The following is a 20354-nucleotide window of genomic DNA, read 5'->3' as shown; positions in this document are numbered from 1 at the left end:
AGGTAAGAGTCAAGAAAATGTTTCTTTCAGAGATTACAGAAGTGAAAAAAATAAAGAAACCTGTGTAGGCTGTGTTCTCCCTGGTCACAGAAAACCCACACAACACATAAGAAACCAATGGAAAAACACCATCACCCTTCACACCCAACTCCAACGAGTGCTATCAGAAATAGCACAGGGATGACAAACCCCCAGTCTAGAGACACCAGCTCAGAGCACTTCAAATTGTCCTTAAATGCTTTTATGCTTTTGCTGGCAGGCATATGGCCACATTATAAATTAATTCAGCTTGGGTTTCTCTGGTGGGATTGGTTTCAAGTGAGATCACTGCCCTGTCTCACTGTGCAGCCCTGTGCTCGCTGATGCCCATGCAAGATAGGAGGTGAACACACAGTGCAGAACTAGACTGACTTAGGCCATCCATCAAAACTACAACCTTAGGCACATGTTTAAATTATATATGGAAATAAGAAATTTCCACTCGCTCTTCACATCAAGGGAAAAAAAAACCCCAAAAAACCAAAAAAAACATGGATGAAGGAAAGAAAGAAAATGTGGATGAGGAGGAAAAAATACAGTGAGAAAGGTCTATAGACAAACAACACAAGTAGAGAATGAAGTAAGGTTTATAAGATAAGGACACAGATGAGAGGTGTGACACACTACAGCAGACACACTACACAAAATTCAAAGATATCGAGAGGTTACACTCCCAGTGCAGAAACACCTGGGACCAAGCCATGCTTTCATCCACCAGTCTGTACACACCAACCCCACCAGGTTGGGAGGAGTGCAAGGCAGACATAAAACACTTTGAGCAGTTTTCTTAGCAACCCACAATACGAAGGCACAGCAAAAAAACTCTGAAGAGACGCAAATCCACAAACACATCTTATGCAATCTTTTCTGCCTACTCTCAGCTCATACCTCAGATGACACATCTGCCTGAAACAGAAGGTACAGAGCTGGGACACGGGACTGGAGTAATGCAAATACTGTTTGCCTCCAGCCAAACCACCCACTGCAGCTTCACCCTTTCATTAGTAGTGGCTACACAGCTCTGTCCATGGCTACCTCACGTACAGTGGCTCAGAACTTGTGCAGAATGCACTCATCTATTTGAAAAATACATTTAGCTCTACTCTGAATATTACCATTTCGATCCATTTTCAGATGTGATGCAATTACAACAGTGTTATCAGCTTGTCTAGATAGAGTCCCAGCACCACCTCTAAACGTCCAAGAGAAGTTCCTATTGAAAGAAGTCATCCAAAGTTTTTTGGAAAGCTTTTAAATACACTCATACCTTGAAAAATAATTCAGGATTATATCAGCTTTTCTAGAGAATTCCTGAGAGACTGCTGTACAGATTCAGCAGAAGTCCTAAACAGCTTATTTGGAAGTAAAATCCAACAGAAGGTTTATCAACTGCCTTCTCTTCCTGAGATCATTCTTATAAGCCCTAACTGGAAAGGGTAGAGAACATCATAGAAGTAAACCAATGATTCGACACATAATTCTTAAGATATTTAGTTAAGCAGTGTAAGTCACTACCTCTTTGGAAGTCTCCTCTAACTTTACTTTGATGTCTATTTCAAGAGAAGCGTAATAGTAACTTTTTAAACTCCTGGTTAATGGCAGAGCTCCCCAGTAGCATCACTGATCTCTGGGATTTCAAAGCTGCAGCTTCCTACCTTATGTCAAGTGCTCCAAACTCTTGATACCAACTTCAGCAACTCCTCGCATCACCAATAGCAATATGATCAAAGGCCTCTGAAATAAGTCACCTGTATTAACTCACAGGATAGATTTTTAAGCTATTTGGATATTTCAGCTAATCAACTCAGTGTAACCATCGTTCCGGCAGGGATTCAGATTGAAACACTCCAAAACACTTCAATCAAAGCACTCAAACTAATAACTAAACAACTGTTTACAGTTTACCAGGAATCACATCTGTGGCAGCTTAAAGATGTGCTATAAAATCCTGCATTAGCCTAGCCAATTTTTGACATACTTTTTTTTTGTTTGCTTTGCTGTCTTTCTTTCAAAAATATGTTCTTCCTGACTTCTTTCCATTTCCAGAAACCAGCATTTTTCAGCTTCATAGGTAATTGAAGCGGTCTCAATTTTTGCCAAAACAGTGACCATACAAATGCTGTCATTTAGTGTCTCAGCTGGGGCTGAAGAGGCAGAAACACACACAACACACATATGGACATCAGATCAGAGATACAACTAAAATGTTTATTTCCATGAATTTTTAATTCCATGTCTAGTCATCCATGGTGCCAATGACAAGATAAAGGTATGCCTTTTGAGTGACAACAAAATCTCCTCTAAAGCAGACAGTTAGTATATAATTCAGGAAATTATCAAAGTTACCTAACCTTGCAATGCATCTGCACAACAGCAGATTTTGATTTAACCAGATGGGCATCTTCCATCTGTATACTCAGACAGAAGACTGACTTTTTTCACAGACATGGAATTCAAAACCCAAGCAAATACAACCAAGAGTCTGGAAAATATTCTCACAGGTCAAAGGAAAAGTATGAATTTCATGACCATGAAACCCACTGAACTTCTAGACTTCCTCCTGCCTTTGTCCTTAAGCCATCATGATTTTAGTAAAATATCTCTAGAAGGATTTTCCAACCTTACTGAGCAGTGTGTCTTCTGTGGGTATCTACTCAGGCTTTTTTGTTTCACAACAGTACTAAGCCTCTCCTGCCCTGCTTGGTTAACATACATCAAGATGTATGTTACATACATTGGAGTGCTTAGCTACCTCAAACTTTAAGCTAGATAAAGATAGGTTACAGGAAGGTTTGTGCTAGTGTCAACTTTTTTTTCCTGTTATCTCTTGCTGAAACTAAACTCAGTACTTCCCACATTTGCCAAGAGAAGTGACTCACAAAATGCCAGTTTTCATGTTCTGTGTCAGCACATGGATGAGAAGTCTTCCTGACTGCACTCACATTTTCTCTGTAGCACCTCAGTCCATTGCCTGGGACAGCACACCATGAGAGGAATGCATTTTGCTAGTACTTTAACAGCAGCAAAGGTTCTTTCTTCATTTTTTAAACTATCTACATTCTCTCTTATAGGAGTCTCCTTTTGTCATACAAAAAGTTGACACAAGATGACATTGCATATTCTGACTAGAAAACGTGTCCCATGAAATAGGAAGCAACAGAAGACACTTACTTTATACATTAAAAAAAAAAAAAAACCAAAAAAAAAAAAAAAAACAACCAAAAAAAAAAAAAAAACCTTGAAAGAAGTATTTTTTCTCTACCTTTCACATAATGAAGTTTCACCACCTCACCCACCCCCAACCCTCAGTAAAGAAAGTCACTTTCAATAGGGACAAGGTACATTATAAAATGAGAAGGTAGGTGTAAAACCTGGTACTCCACATTAAAGGAGATTGGAACAAGGCATCTCTGAAAAACAGGTCTTAGATTCTTTGGAACATGCACACAGCTCAATTCATCTCCAATTCAACTGCTCTAAGCAGCCAAGTAGGTCACAATTGTACTATAATTATTTCACATTTTGGAAAGTATTTGGTTTGGGGTTTTTTTCTATACTTTCTCACATTAGTTAATCAAGATGAAGAAACCATAACCAGCTATTTTAAAGAACCACACAGAGCATCTATGAATGAATGAACCAGATGAATTTCCAGCTCTTGTAAGCTGACTACACCGAAAGTCAACATCTAAGACACTGAGTTTGAAAAAACTTTTTGCTTTCGTCACATCTGCAACCACACCAAATCCACAGTACTGACTGATTTCCCAAATACATAATGCTTACATTTAGTGGTTACATAGTCATTGACATACTCTTCAGGGTCACTGGTCAAAAGAATTATTACAAGCAATTATCAATGTTTAAGAAAAAGGAGTAAAGTCTTCAGGCCTTTTTTCAAATTGTCATATAAAATAAGCATAAAGATGATCAAATTGCAAAAATCATCCTGATAAAAATAACATTTCTTACATATCACTGCTCCAGCATCTCTAGAGTCTAAAGACCAGCTGTTCAAAACAAGTACTACAGTATTTTTGAGTGGTTTTAAATTTGGTTTACTTTTTTAAGATCAGGCTGCCTTACAGCTCAGGCTGAGCCTGTCACCAGCAGTGAGTGTTTGCCTCCCTCAATGGCAGAGTGCAAGGGAGCAAACCTGTGGAAGGATGGTCGTAAGGAGTGTGCCTGGCTATCCAGGACAGCAGTAACTGCCCTGTTTGTTTATCCATGTGTGTGCAGCTTCCAGAGTGGCAGCAGCAGAGACAGCAAGCAGCCAGCACTCCTAACTGCAAACAGTGTAAATTATGTAGAAGCAGAGAGCTCATGTTCCACCTATCTTTCACAGTAAGGTCATGCAGCTCTAGGACCCTTCCTTATCTCCTGGTTTATCACTGCAGGCTGTTACCTGCAGGCTTGATACCAAGCACCTTAAAAAGCATGGCATTATATTATTGATGAACACTGTACTAAACTACCTAGATAAAGCACCTTAAAAAGCATGGCATTATATTATTGATGAACACTGTACTAAACTACCTAGATAAAGATCACAGTCTGCCACAGCAGCAGTTTCAGGTGATTACACACTGCAAAATACTGATAGTACACCACTTTCCCTACAAAGAGCACAGAAAAAGGACAGTTATTTGCCCATTTCTCCCATGAATTTTCTAAACAGAGTAAAGTAAATGGCAGGGGCAATGCACTTAAAGGGAACAGCATCCCACCTTAGTGCTTGTCTGGGGAGTACCTCCTGTCCTGCTGACTAATGAAGTTGGCATCACAATTCCTTAGTGGGATTCTTGAAAGAGTTACTTTACATACTGTATGAGCACACATACATACACAGATACAAATAATTAGTTACTTTATATGCTTGCATAAGGTGAGGAGCACATGCCCTGTTTAATCCTCCTGCCCAGCAAAAGCCTGTTCTATAGACAAAATAATCTTTTGAAGAACAGCACAGAAACCCCAAACATTTTAACAAGTAAAGCAATTTGAGCAAGTGGCTGCATAATAAGGTAGTAGCTGATCATAATCAGAAACATCATGAGAAACAGACGCATACTCTAATAATAAGTTGTTCTCACACACTTTACAGAAACCTACCACATGCAGAGAGAGAAAAGTCCGACACTGAAATCAGAACAACAAATACTGCAGTGCAAGTTAAGATAGACATTACAGCAGCAGAGTGACTTCCATGACAAAAGAAACAAAGACGCCTGGATATTTCACCATAGCAGGGTTCCACTGAGGATCAGTCACTACAGCAAGGCACCTGTGTTAACCAGGTTATGAAACCAACTCCAGCTCATTAAAGTACGTGAAAGGCGTTATATTCTGACATTTACAAGATGGAAGACAAAGTGACAGATGTCCAGGAACATCATTAGTTGCTAACTTACCTTCACTCCCAAATTCTGAGTATTTTTACCGCCCAAGGCATTATTATTCCAATGCCAACAATTTGTTGATGTGAAGTTCAAGTCTATCTAGCCTTTGGACAGAAGCCTTGATGTCATGCAAAAACAAGTTCTATTGACAGCCTGAAAAAAGACTGATACCTGCCCTACATGCAGGTATCAACTGCACATCACTTCAAAAAAAGCAACTGCCTTAAGAGAGCAGCACCACCCACCAGCAGAAAGATTAATTTATTACTCTGCTAGAAAATTCGCTGAAAACCTAAAATCTGGATACTCTCCCACATAAAATAAGCTGGGGTTTTAAAAATCCATTTCAGTTAATCTGTTTAGTTCCACTGAAAAGGCAAAAACTAACTAAAATTGTCACCCTGCTCTGAGATTCGGGAGCTTTAATGCAATCATGCTGAGACCCCATCTAGAACCCACCAAGTTAAATGATCTATTTTCACGGAGTCTTTAATCATACTAATTCAAAACTTTTCCAAGACTCTAGTTCTTGTAATGAAAACTTGCTACACCAACTACAAGTATAGTATAACCACAAGGGTAACAAGCTTGTTCTTCCTAACCAGCTATAGCCTCATCACAAAGAGGCAAAGAAATGAAAGTCTACCTAATGTTCCCACATACATTACCAAGTAGTCCTGTCCTTCTAGTAGTCCTTTTAAAACTAATTCTTTTTCCCTTCTTTTCAGTAAAACTGAATGTACAAGAATCTAAAGGAGTAGATTTTTTTACCACCTAATCAGGTGTAACTAATCAGGACAAGGAAATGATGGAGGTGAAAAAGAATCTGTTCTCAGAACCCACGATCTACTAGCCCTTAAGTCTCCAATGAATGATTCTTAGCCTGAATGCAATTAAACAGCTATCAGAGCAAACATGCTACAGTTCTGGAAAGTATGTGGAAACACATTCTAGGATTGTTAATAGAATGGCAGTGGTATTTATCAGGCACCTATTATTCTTATCCTGTTCCATTTAACACTACTGCTCTTAAGGAGAAAACACCCAAGCATTAAATGGCATTTCAACTCTGTGCACAAACTCCATGGAGACTCTCACACCCAACCTGTCACTGGAGTTGGCTACTGACAGCTATTAAATACATCCTAAGTTTCCCATGTCAATGGAAAATGTTCCCTTTCAACATTACTACTCCTTTAGCATTTGTTCAGAAATGCTGCTTGTAAGAGCCACCAAAACACCAGTGAAGACACACCCATTGCGGAAGTAGTGCTCAAAGCTTTTCAAAAAGATACTGCTATTTTATCACAATATACACTACTTAATCCAAGACAGATGACTTCCAAGGGTATGTGAAAGAAATTTGATAAGCAACACAGCATTTCATAAATTAAGTTTAACTTGGTTAGTTTGCTGGTTCACAACTCAGGCATTACAATTTGCTGAAAGGACAAACAGAGCAATTAACAGCTTCACTGAGAGATGGAAGACTGAAGATCTCTTGTCAGTGGAAGGACTGTGTACCAGAAAGAACTAAAGCATAGGTGTAAATCAAGTAACTGGATGTGAACTCTGGTTGTAACTCCTTACTTTCCTCAACAAATTGAAGAAAGAAAGAAAGAAAAAAAAATCAACACTCTTTCCACTGCAAAATAAGCATATTTTTCACACTCGAATCAGGACAAGGATATTGTTGAGAAGTTACTACGTTTGTGCTAGCCCTGTCAGAATATATATTCTGACAAGAACCCCCAGGTTTCACTGTCACATTCCTTTATCATAACAGGGAAAACTATCATTCAATTGTCATCTACTTTATTTTACTAATGAGATTTCAAGAGAGATGCTAATTGGGCTTGACACTTCATCCTTTCACACAGCTTTGCAAACTTATGTTAGCATTCTTCAAACAACTGTACTATGAAAAAGTTATCTGGGCTCACAAATTACTGGTTTTGTTTCACCCTAGCATGTGTTTTTATTGACATGAATATTAAATGAACTTACCAGAAGGAAAATACTATTCATTATTTTGCAATTAAAATTAAAACTCAAGTTTGATGACAATACACTTTAGTATAGTAAATTCACCAAAACCGTTTTGCAAAAAAAAAGTCTTATCAGCTGGCTGCAACAGCAGATGTTTTGGTAACTTTGAGATGACATTATTTGCTTTAACAGACAGCATTAGCAACTGCTACCATTTACCAGAAAGTGAACATAATGCTGAGAAAGGTCATGATGGCGATTCATGGAATAAATAAGATTTATTGTGTGGAACAATATACTGAGAATGTAAAGTCAAATCAACTCTACATAAAGAGTGAATAAGATCTTCTGAGCTGTTGGAGGACCAACACCTAAAAGTACTGAGGAGACTTTATTCTTATATAGTACTCATGTAAGTGACACTTCAAGAAATCTTTCCACAGAGCTCTGCGAAGCTTAAGAAGCAACCCAGTGTGTGCCCTGAAATGAACTACAAAATTAATACAAAGGCTAGAAAAACTGTTCATTGTGTATGCTCCAAGTTTATCAGTTAACAAATCAGGCAGGTAACCACCTTTACAGAGATGACATCAAGCACTAAGTTACTGAATCTATCATGGAAAGGTACCACCTGAACACGTTTCTACAATCTGAAAATAGATCATTCCCAGCAGAGATGGGTGGCAACTGCTATGGCAACTACTTTTTTCATCTGACAGAGGTTAGATGCCTTTCTAGTAGACACCAGAACGGTGAAAGAGAACGTCCTACATGATAAGGGATGTGAGAAGAAAAGTATTTAACAGGCTGCCCTTCTCCAGTGAGCTGTGAATTTGTCACAATTTGTATAAATATTATGTAACTTTGAGCCACAAGCATTTCCTTTTCCTACAGCAAAGCTTGCAGGCCAGGCCCCTCTAGCAGGCATTACGGGATGTATGTAACCTGCACTTGGTGGAAATGACAACCACCTCCTTGCCAGATGCCTTATGATAAATCACAAACTGCAGGAGTGACAACCACACCAAACTTCTAACCAGCCACTACAATGTGGGGAAAAAAAAAAAAAAAAAAAAAAAAAAAAACCACCTCAAGATCCCCAAGTCTTCCTGGACTGAAAAATCAAGTATACACTGCTTTTGTACAACAAAATAGGAAATATTTAGACTTGTAGCAGCACTACAAATCCAACATCTTTGCAGGGCTAAAAATCAAGGATCACCGTATGACTGAAATATATTACTTAACAGATAAAAAACTGAAAGACCCAAATTATATTTTGATTCAGTATCATGCAAATTCTTTCGCTAGATCTAGTTGAATTCTAAATGGTTGAATTCACATTCTTAAAGAAGCCTGGCTTGATATGATGGAGAATAATAAAATCACAAGAAAAAAAAAAAAGTATTAGGAACTGAAATATTTTTCCTGTGAGTAGAGGCTGAGGAAGCTGGCATATTTCAGCCTGGAGAAGAGAAGGCTAGAGGGGAATCTCATCAAGGTATATAAATACCAGAGGGAGGGTACAAAGACGAGGGAGACAGGCTCTTTTCAGTGGTGCCTAGTGACAGGACCAGAGGCAATGAGCACACACTGAAACAAAAGAGGTTCCATTTTTTCACTGTGAGTGTGACCAAGTACAGGCACAGGCTGCCCACAGAGGTTGTAGAATCCTTAGAAATACACAAAAGCTGTCTGGACATAGCTCTGCTCAGCTTGTCCTGGGTCCTGCTTGAGCAGGATGTTGAACCAAATCGTCCCTAATCCCACTACTCTCGTGAAAAAAGCTAAAACCACTTTTTAAAGATATGGCACACAGCAGTACCAGGCACATTACAAAAAAAAACTTATAAAATACGAATATATAAATGTATGAAATATGATTTGCAAGGCTTCAGACTCAGGAATTTCTAACCATTACTATAATCCCAGACTTGTATCAATTTTCAAGAAATCAATAAAAAAACCCTCTAAAAATCCTTAGATCATGTGTTGCCACACCAACGCACATGTAACAGTTTCACAGAAAAAAAAAATAACAAAAAAAATAACAAAAAAAAAAAAAAAAAAAAAAAAAAAAAAAACAAAAACAAACAACCAATGTAATATAAAATTTTGGCAGCTCAGCAGCCTTCAGTGGGGTTTCATACCTGGCTTTTATGACCAAATTTTTTCCACAAGTCCAAAACAAAACAAGCAGTCTTCTGTGAAGAATATCATTCACTGTGCTCATTAAGTGAAGTTACCAGGCAAGGCTGGACATCCAGGTTTTACCTCTTGGTTTTCAGTGACCAAACTGAGACAGTATTACTTTTTACATCACAGCAGCAAATTCTCTAATTCTAGGCAGATGGTCACAGTCATTACTAAAAAAGTGACGGTACAGCTGCACTGGAAATGAAATGCCTAAAGACAAACTCTGAAAAAATACTCAGTAAGACTGAGAAGGGATAAGGTACAAATTAGAATAAATCTTAAAAGATTTGCATGTGCAAGTCAGCAATGTAAATGGGTAAAACAGACAAAGCTGATTTACTGCTGACTTTACATAGAGACTCTGCTACAGAGGGAAGACAGTTACAGCTTTGAAGTGCTTCAGCAGAGAATGAGTCCACAGCTAAATGGCAGCATTTGTAGTGCTTACCTCAAAAACAGAAGAGCGGCATAATTTATTTGTTTTTTTTTTTTTTTTTTTTTTACAATAGACTTCATTTTTACAATACCCAAAAGAGTTGGCCTCTGTCCCATAAAAATTTCAATTCATTTGAAAACCAACAGCAAGCAATACTACAGTGTAGGTCAAGAATAAAATTGCTGATTAAGTATTACAAGCAGTTTTCAGTATAAGAAATGGTGATTTCAAAGAGTAAATGTGAACTCACAGGATCACAAGCACAGCAAGAATGCAGTTTACGAGACAGCAGAAGAGGAACAGAAATCACCTCAGACCTCACAGACACTGATGGCCTTTAGAAAGTTTAGAAAGAGGTCACAATATAATGGTACAGAAGTCATTAATGTGATCAGACAATTAAGAAGCAAAATGGATTTTCACTATTTCCTGAAAAGACACAAACAAAAATGATTTGTGTCTATTCTTACAGCTAAGGAGTGAGTTTACATCTGCCCATACACATTATCTGGCTGAATAAAGCAATAAAACAGAGAGCAAGAATCTCCATGTTATATAGTCTGTAACTGTCACAGGCAACAATGCCATAAAGTCTTTTGAGATTGAGTAGCCTTCAGAGGCAGAACAGCTTTGACTTTGAATTATTTTGACTCCTTCTCCTGCTGTCCAGAAAATTTCCCAAATTTTGATGGTGAAGAAATTGAATCTCATTTATTTTGTTCTCATACCAACACTGTCCTGTAATTTAACCCTTGAGTCAAACTTGGCTTTCTACATGTGCTCTCATATGTTGCACTTCCTTCCAGCTCTAAACAGACTTCTACATACAGAGGTTTTGTAGTTCTCCTCCTCTTCAAATCAGTTTGAATTTATACTTCTTAAGCATAGTGAAGCTGAAATGCAGAGGATAGAACAAAAGTCCAAGATATTATCAAGTCCAATACTACCAAGAGTGTCTTAGAATGGCATTGTTCCTATGTTGCATTCATATTGAGCTGCTTATGAAGGAATATTTGCATTCAAAAAAAATTGGAAAATACGGAAAGAAATAATCTTCCTGCACAGAAAGCATGACTCTTTCCACATTTTGCTATATTCCTTCAGCACTCTTGAAGAACTGTTGCCTAACGCTTCTGTGAATTGTAAAATGAAGACTCATGACACATTTCAGTTTGCATTAAAGACCAGAAATGAAGCAAGAACCATAGAAATGTCTTTATTTTTGAAACCTGAAGAACTACTTTAGCTAGCAAATTCTTTCTGAGAATATCTCAGAGAAAGGAAAACTTTGAAAGCAGAGATTTTATCTTTAATTAGGTTGCAGGTGAAACAATTTTATCTCTGCAGGAGATGGAGGAGGAAGAAAAACAGGTAAGGTTTCTAGTGTGTATGCTGTTTCAGGTCTGAGGCAGAATGAGTAAGCTTCAGACTAAGACATTGGCAACAGTTGCTCTAAGAATACCTCACTGTAATTGCCCAAGAGGCAAAGCCAGTTTAAGGAGTTTCTGCTCTTCTCCAACTTCTTGTGCCTACCTCCATGCCACAGCCTCTCACATTCAGCTATGCTTCTGCCAGAAAAATACAAGGCAACAGAAGGGTTGGGGGGAACATTAATTTGCTTTGACATTCTTTATTTGAAAAATTATCTTAGTTTTACAGAACCAGAAACCAGCTGTACTAATGCAGGGAATGTACCCAGCAAGCATCCATGTGCAATGAACCCAGGGATGGGGGGTGAAGCTGTACTGACTGCTAGACCATTGCCATATCACAGATCCTGCCTCTGACAGCCATCAGGTCCTTTAATCAAGTCATCTGATGAACACAGCAGAAAACTCAGCAGCAGCCTAGTGCAGCTGCAAAACACAGGTGTTCTCACCAGTGAGAAACTACAGATGAAATTGACTGGTATGTTTAATGGCCTTCGGTGACTCAGTTTTTATATACTAATTTACCTAACCATTTTTTAATCAGACTTGTAAAAGCTGACATCCTGTGGCAAAGTCCACAATTTAGTTACAGACATATCTTTGTACTTGCTCCGAATCCACCTTCTGATAATTTAAGTTAAAGTCCCTCAGTTCTTGTAAGGCAAAGGGCAGTAAATCCTTTCTCCTGTTGTTCATGGATGTACAGATCTCTAACCATATCCCTTTTCCTTCCCCAGCTGTCTTCTACTAGACTAAAGATTTCTTGCTTTATTATTGGCTCTTCATGTAGAACTGCCCTGTAAGCTCACCACCCTCACTGCCATTCTCTCTTTCTTCCCAGTTCCAGCAGACCTTTTGGAGACAAGAGGGTCAGAATAAAACACATCAGTCAAAAGCGCTTTGCAGCTGTACAGAGATATGAAACTCCCTCCCTCATTCCCTGCTCTTTCCTGACATGCTTTCCCAGTAGGTCATGACAGTCTCTTGCCGGTTTTCACCCACTTGCTGAGCACTGAGCTGAGGTTTCCCTTGAATGAGCACAACTCCAAAAGGATTGGCCTGAGAACAGGGAGCTCAGAAACCAAGGCTGGGTACGTAAGGTCAGAAGAGCTTTGTGTTACACAGTGAGTTTCACGTACCCTTTTATCATTCAGCCACAACCCATCTACAGGTCCTCCTACAGCTTTCTGTGGCTGCCACACTCAGCATCTTGCAACAGCCACAGCAACACCATCTTGCCAATATATTCCATCACATCCATATTCACCCCTTTTGCTGTTTATTTATAAAACAAGAAATACCTGACCAAGCAGAGACCTCTTCAGGACTCCACACAAGATGTTCAGGGGAGAAAGAGAGGATTTTGGCGGGACACATAGCTCATGCCTACTGAGTCTATTATTTTTTATTAAGTGGGAGAAGCTAAAAGTCAGAAGTCTGTGGATTGTCACTGGCCTCTTTTCCTTCAAAACACTCGAAGCATGAGTATCAGTGCCTTGATAGCTTAAAATAACTCACTGGAACTGTAAAATTATTTTGAGTATTGAATCTTCCAATAGTCTTTATAAAAACAGGCTAAGGAAACTTGCAGAAAGAGCACATCCCTTCCAAATAGAAGAAAATTTTCTGCAAAACCTTGGCTAAACTACACACCCAAGACCATTCATATAGGAATCGCTGAAAAGAAATGTAGAAAATAAGCCCAAGTCTTAAAAATGCTATCAATATTTTTGCTAGACACTAGTTTTTTAAACTAAATTAAGTGTTGATAAGTTAACTACAGAACCTCTCGGTCAGCTTCTCCCAATTATCTGAAACGATGGTGCCATCACTAGAACACTGCATCCTTTTCTTCTGTTGTTTCAGAAGAAAAGGATGCAGATTAAAAGAATGCAACAATTAGAAAAGAAAGTGATACAAAAGTCCAAAATCAAAATGACAGTATTGAGCTTTTCTATATCCTTCAAAAGCAAATCCTTCTACCTTTGGACCTAGATGCACAATCAAATCTAAAGCATGGACATGAAGCAATACTCAGTACTCTTTTTTTTTCTTTAAATATATTGCAAACAAATTATATGGCATCATCCAATTCAAAAGCTGCATCCAAGAAATTGTACTCCAGAAAAAAAGACAGAACAAGGCTAAAGACAGCATATCTAAGGGACTAAAACTATTTGCTTTATTTGCAGTTTTCTTCTCAACAGGTTGCAGTGGAAAATTATACTAAAATTTTAGGTTTTTTCTACCCCTCACTTTCTAAATACTGAGGATCAAGATAAGTGAAACACAAAAAAGCTTACTTCAAGTACAGCTTTTCTTATCTATTGTTATTATATAAACTGAGTGGCTACATTCTGAGATTGCAATTTTTTTTTTATTTAATGTACATTGTGATACCTCTGAGAAAAATTTGCTTGCCCTACTAAACACACCTTTACCTCTTCTGTAGGTAACTAGGCAACAAAAAAGAAGAAATGCAATTTCATATTTAATGTGTCTTTCCTAATCTAAACAACGTCTTTGTAGGCAATGGAACCTATCCCCAACAAATAAAACTAAATCTCAAAGGCTCAATATAACATTTCCTTTAGTTATGCATCCATTGCATAAAAATTACTGTCAATCTCAGACAAAAGTAAGTTAACTGCACAACATAATGATATATAAAAGTGGTAACCTTTTAACAGAAATCTCGCTTTTCCAAATGGCACTTTTTTAGACTAAACCACAGAAAGTATTTAGGACAATTCCTTTAGTTACTCTGAGAAGCCTAACTCTTGACTCTTGGGCAGCTACCAATAGATACAATTTCTCTACGGTGCTGCAAAAAGTATGAAGCGTTTTCTAAACCTGGTCTCGCTCAAAAAAAATCCCAAAAAACAACATTCTCAGGAAAATAACATTGTGTATTCTAAACCAAATGCAACCCCAGCTTGTCAGGAAAAGGCAACAGTATCATATTTTATCCAGGAGGGAAGGAAAGAGGGAGTGAAGGCAGCAAGTGGAAGAGAAAGATTTTTTTTCCTTACAGAAGAAAATGACCATCAGTGGCGATCAGATGAAAGACAGAAACCTTCCTTTAGGCAGCTGACCAAAATAAAATTTCAACAGAAAAACTTGGCTTTTTCCTTTTTGCCTTGACATATTTTATTACAACTACACGTAAGTAGTGTGCTTTTCCTGCCAGTTTGATTATTTTCTGCTCCTCCTTTTCTACTCTCCTCAAATGAAATTGTTTGGGTGGGTTTTTTTGTGGGTTTTTGTTGTTGTTTGGGTTTTTTTTTTGTTTTTCTTTTTAAAAGACTGTGCTGATGAACTGGAGTGAACCTAATAAAACCGAAGAACACTGAAGCAAAAAATCTGAAATATTGCCAACATTAACTCTGGCCAGTATTCTTAATAGAGTCTCACTAACTGAGCTCAAAATCATGCATGGCTGGAACATTTTGGATTAAACTCCACTGTACCAGAGCGAACTCACAAACTGCAACACTGTAATTTCAGTTTTCTGTCTATTCTTTGACCATTTTTCCATGGATACTTTTCAGATCTTGTTTCAACTGCCATGTGTTTTAATATTTGTTGTAGCAACATGATAATGAAATGTACACAAGTCATTGCAATCACATAACTCTTCCAAAAATACAGAGACAGGATTTATTCCAGTTGCAGAGGAGTCACATCCTCAACCTCCAAGCCAAGCTTTATGTTTCTCACTAGGTATACAGCTTAGAAATGGAACTGTATAATGGAAATACTGAGAAGCTCTTTGCCATAGCATCACTGGCAAGGAAAACACCCAAGATTACAAACAATATCATCATGTGAGCATTCCAGGCCAGCCTATAAATAGAATTCAGAAAGAACTGGCCTCTCACAAATACGGTGCCTCAGTCCAATGTGTATCTGCTAAAAATACCAAATATGTTCAGCAATGTCAGTCCATCTGAATTTTGTGAATTAAATACCTATTTACACATCCTATCTCTTTTATTTAGCTGATAATAACTCATGATAGGCAACTCTGATGGACTTCTGACTGAACAAGTGTACACTTTGTATGTGAGTGTTATCAGTATTTGATTTATTCAGGAATATGCATATATTTCTGGATAAATCAATACTTTCCCTGATAGTACAGGAATACCATGACTAAGAGGCTGTCTTGATCAACATCAAGATTAAAATTCATGATTCAGTAATTAATTTAGGATTCTAGATACAAAGGCAAAAAGACATGATATAATGCAGAGATTCTTAGGGCTAAGATGCTCATCTACAGTTACCTAGACAGATGATAAAAATATACATTCAGAAAAAAATATTTTTTGTTACAAAAAAACATACTGTTTCAATGCCATTAATTATTTTTCCAGGATGAACAAGAGAACAACAGATTGATATTAATGGTTACGCCACGTACTTATACAATACAGGGAGTGGACACATTCCTCAGGTAGCAGATCAGTAGCACACAGCGTTTCTGAAACAATCAGAACTTCCTGAGAGATAATGGAAAAGATAATTCATGTATTACTCAGGATAGGCTTATTCATTTCACTCCGCCAAAAAAGAAGGTGTTGGACACTTAGGGAAGAAAATGACAATTTACTTGAAAGTATTAATGACTTAAAAGTTTATCAACGGCTGTAAATGTCAATTTTAGCTGTTCGTACGGATATAGCTGAAGAAAAAAATACTAGTCTGGTGTCTCTGCAGCATGTTTCATTCCCTGCTTATTTTCCATACTTCACCAGCTTCTGTAAGACTATCTCACACATCAATCACTTCATTCACCGTAACAAACCAGTGACAATAAAGTTGAATGAGGAAGAAAGAAAAAAACCAGTTGGATTTAAACACATCTCAAACTATCTTCACTTGTGGCATTAATCAAGCCGTCCATACCAAGTACTTGAAACTTCCGGAGAACTATCAGTGATTTCAGCTTGGCACAGGAGCAGGAGTGCTCTGACTGCCAGCCCCCTTCCCTGTAAGGCCCAGAGCAAGGCAATCCCAGAGAGATTCCCAGCAAAGCACTGGCACCTGAGCAGCAGCACACTGAGCTACTCCAGACTCCAGGGAGTGACCCAGACGCAGGGCTGAGGAGCAGAGTTAACCACAGCAGGACATCCCAACCAGCAATGCACACACACCATAGTGCCAAGGAGGTGGGAACTCCTGCAGAGTCCCCTCCTGTTCCACCCCTCTCACCTCTGAGCAACAATCCCTGATCTGGCTCCTGACCATTCTATGCAACCTGCACAGATAGAGGAGTTCACTGTTTATAAAACTAGACACAACCTCCAGCAAACAGCTCCTAGAGCATTAAGGGAAAAAAAAGACAGGGAGCAGGTCTAGGAAACCACAACTGTTTTTTCCTTCTTCAGTCACTAGTTTCATTTATTTGCCATATAGCATTGAAAACTTAAATTTACCAGATAGGCAATTAAGTGTAAACTGAGGAAAAAAAAACGCCAACATAACCACAAAATACATGGAAATCTCTTTAAATCAGTAACAATGCTGAGACAGTGCCAAAAATTCTGCAGCATCCTGGCACATTTTTATAATCTTCTGTTCAGCTGCAGTTACAGACCTGCTTCAGAAACCCAAATATTTATACAGATACTAGAAATAAACAGAAAATACTCCCAGATAGAACAGAGAGCTGCAACATTCTCAGAGTTAAAGACAACTAATTAAGTCTCTATGATGGACAAAGAAGTGTAAACACTAAATGGTTCTTTTTTTGACAGAACCACGCACAGCTTTTAAGTGAGTATAAACCAGTTATTCCTTGGAACTACATCAGTTGATTACTGATTCTATTTAAAGAAAATAAATAACAGCAATTTCATAGTATAGATTTTATTCCTAACTAGCAGGACAGATCTGTGCCGTTACCAAAAAGTGCTCTGAAATACAGAGAATGTATGTGAGACAGTTTCAGTTTCCAAGTTGCATGTTGAAGCAGGAATGTGCTCTTTTGTTCTATTTTTTTCCCCTCATTTAATCATAATGAAGTCACTTGCGACATTATGACGGTTTCCAAAGCAACAGTCCAGTCAGATGTGATGAACAGAAGATAAGGGTGTGTGGGGAGAGCTGTAACCCACCGATGATCTTGGTGGGAAATCCAGCATTCTGCAAAATTCATTCTAAAATTCATATTCTCCAAGAATAACTTCATATAACAGGATCAGCATTAAAGAAATACAAGGTGAGAGAATGGGTGTTTTTCCAAAATACCTCCAAAGAATGTGTAAATCAGCTGGTCTGTTCCACAGGGAAAACACAATATAAAAACTAAGCAGAAAAAAAGCTACTGTAACACAGCATTTACAGTTGCAAGAGCGCCAGTGATAATGCAATGGTTGGCTAGGCTCACCATCCTTCTGTATTTGCCTACAGGATTTCCCAAGAACTTAAAGAAATGCTGCTTTATAAATCCAGAGCAGAAAGGGTAAGATGTAAGCCTTATATACCATAGCTCAAGTCAGGTGTCTATGCCAACCAGACACTGTCAGAAATATGAGAAACAGAGGGTTGTGCCTTGAAAAGCAGGAACTTCAGCATGAGAAGTGCAGCCTGAATTCATCCAGAGACACACGCAGTCTTATTTCTACAGACAAATCACCTTTAGGGGTTTCACGAGGTGTCTGCAATCTTTCAAAACAGAGCGCTTGAAATGCCACGGATTAACCAACTCATGTGTCTGTGTCCTGGGGCATGTTACGTGTATATACTGCATATTAATGCTCAACCCACAGCACAAACAACACAAAACTGCACACTCAGCATCATCTGAACATGTGAGCCACAGGAGATGAGCTCTTCTTTCTCACACTACATTAATACTTCACTGATAATTAATAATTTTCCTAAAGATTCTCCTCAGAAAAAGTGGCAGAAATATGTTGTAATATTCTCCATCAAAGCACGTGCCTTCCTCCTGAAGGAACAGCCTCAAAGGAACATTCGATGGAACAATTACCAGCAAAAGCAATTGTTTCCTTATTGGTATTTTCTAACTATTAGCATGAAAATTAACCAAGAGTCTTGCCTCAATAGCAACCCAGTTCTGGAACCACCCTTCCACACCTTTCACACTTCAGGTCAAACAACAGTAAATTCAGTAAAAGGGAAGCACTGCAGAAATGCAGCAAACCTGTAAAAAAAACCCTCCTGTATAAACAAGTGATACAACTCCAGAATATTTACTATGCTAATCAGAGGCCTGGAGAAAAAAAAAAGCAACTTCAGAGATGGTTAATTTCTCTGTTTAAAAGGTAGAGAAACAAACAACAGAGAACTTCAGGGAAAAGGTCTAAGTTCTGAATAGTACAATGAGTACTGGCACACAGCATTTCTTCTTCTGAGGGTACTTCCATCATAGACAGACACCTATCTATAAAACCACAGGACCACAAATGTGTCTGCATCAGACCCCAAAACAGCAAGAACTTGAAATGAAAGTTGCATTTTCTCTATTTCATGCCTTGAGACAAACAACAATGGACAAAGGACAGCACCCGTGGTAAATTTGGTATCCTGGCTAATAATTTCCCAAAGGAATAAAATCCACCCAATGCTAGTCCCAGAGAGCTGTTTAGCACATCTAAAGTAAATTTATTGTTACTGCAGTAGGAGTAGCTATCTCCTAATTAAGCTTTCAGAGGGACACATAAGCCAACAACTCCAACAGAGATTTTGGAAATGTGTTTTAATTGGGGGAGGCAGTAGCAGGGAAGATAATTCAGAGAAATCTGGGTGAAGTGGTTGTTTCCAACAAACTCAGAAGCTTAAAAGTAGATTTTGCAAACCTAAAATCTCACTAAGCTTGTCTTGGTCCATTTTATAAACTGTCTCAAAAAAGTTTTTCTTAAGAAAAACATGTCACTTATAGCAACTTTCTTCCAAAAACACACCTCATACATGAAGAAAAAAAAATAAAATTAAAGTACACTCTATGTACTATCCTTCAGGAATCTGTGAATGCTGATCATATTTTCATGGTCAGACCTGAGTTATCCAGCACAGTAAAATATATCCCAGAATGAAAGATTATTGTTCTTATACACCTTAATTTGCTATCAAAACCTGTCAGTCTTGGCACACAAACATAAAACCAAAGTTAAAATTTTATTCCTTGACAGTAGCTCTTCTCCAGAAGGGAGGCACAGCATGGCAACATTTGGTTGTCTCTGGTGCCCAACAACAGCAGACACACCTACACCCAGCCTTCCTTCCTGCTTTTTCATTGCCAACAGCAACACTAGGTTAACAGTGGAAGAAGGGCTAAGAATTCTTAAATACCTCAGCCTTAGAAATATTCTTCCACTATATAACCCCATTAACCAATTTAGGTGAACAATTATAATCCAAAGCTGTTCTAAATATGTGCTCACTTCATTTTACCTGCAGGATTGTGTGAGATGCCAGAGATTCTGCCTGCTGCCTACAGTAAGAGGAGGCTTGGTGACCCTGGCAGGGAACAATGAAAAAGTCCTCTGCCCTCCAGGTTTGCTCAGTTGTTTGTTTTACCCATATCCTGCAAAGAGCTCCGCAGTCAAAGCAATTATTTAATGGCTTGTTCTCCTCTATGCCATAACCTAGAGAATAGTTAAGTCTGGAAAAAACTTTTAAAAAACCCCAAACAACACACAAGCAGATGTATTTCTTCAGAGAACAAGTTTCAAATGTTTTTGCATTCACAAAAAGTCAAAACAGACAAGTTACTTTGTGAACTTCTTTTTTTTTTCAAACTAATTCCTGAAGAGCTTTTAAAAGCCATCTATTCTTCATTACTGTAAATTACTTCCATAATCTCAGAAAATTGTGATAAGGGATTTACAGCAA

General features: G+C 38.2%; 1 protein-coding gene across 5 annotated transcripts in view; it reads right to left on the bottom strand.

The window, feature by feature from the left end:
* Positions 1–20354, bottom strand: part of KIF13A (kinesin family member 13A) — a 105112-nt gene that overhangs the window by 65893 nt on the left and 18865 nt on the right. The gene's annotated exons all lie outside the window — the stretch shown is intronic.

The sequence above is a fragment of the Sylvia atricapilla genome, chromosome 1 (assembly GCF_009819655.1).
Source record: "Sylvia atricapilla isolate bSylAtr1 chromosome 1, bSylAtr1.pri, whole genome shotgun sequence".
NCBI classification, from domain to species: domain Eukaryota; kingdom Metazoa; phylum Chordata; class Aves; order Passeriformes; family Sylviidae; genus Sylvia; species Sylvia atricapilla.
Note: the sequence above shows the minus strand (reverse complement) of the source record. Positions and strands in the feature narration are given on the sequence as shown.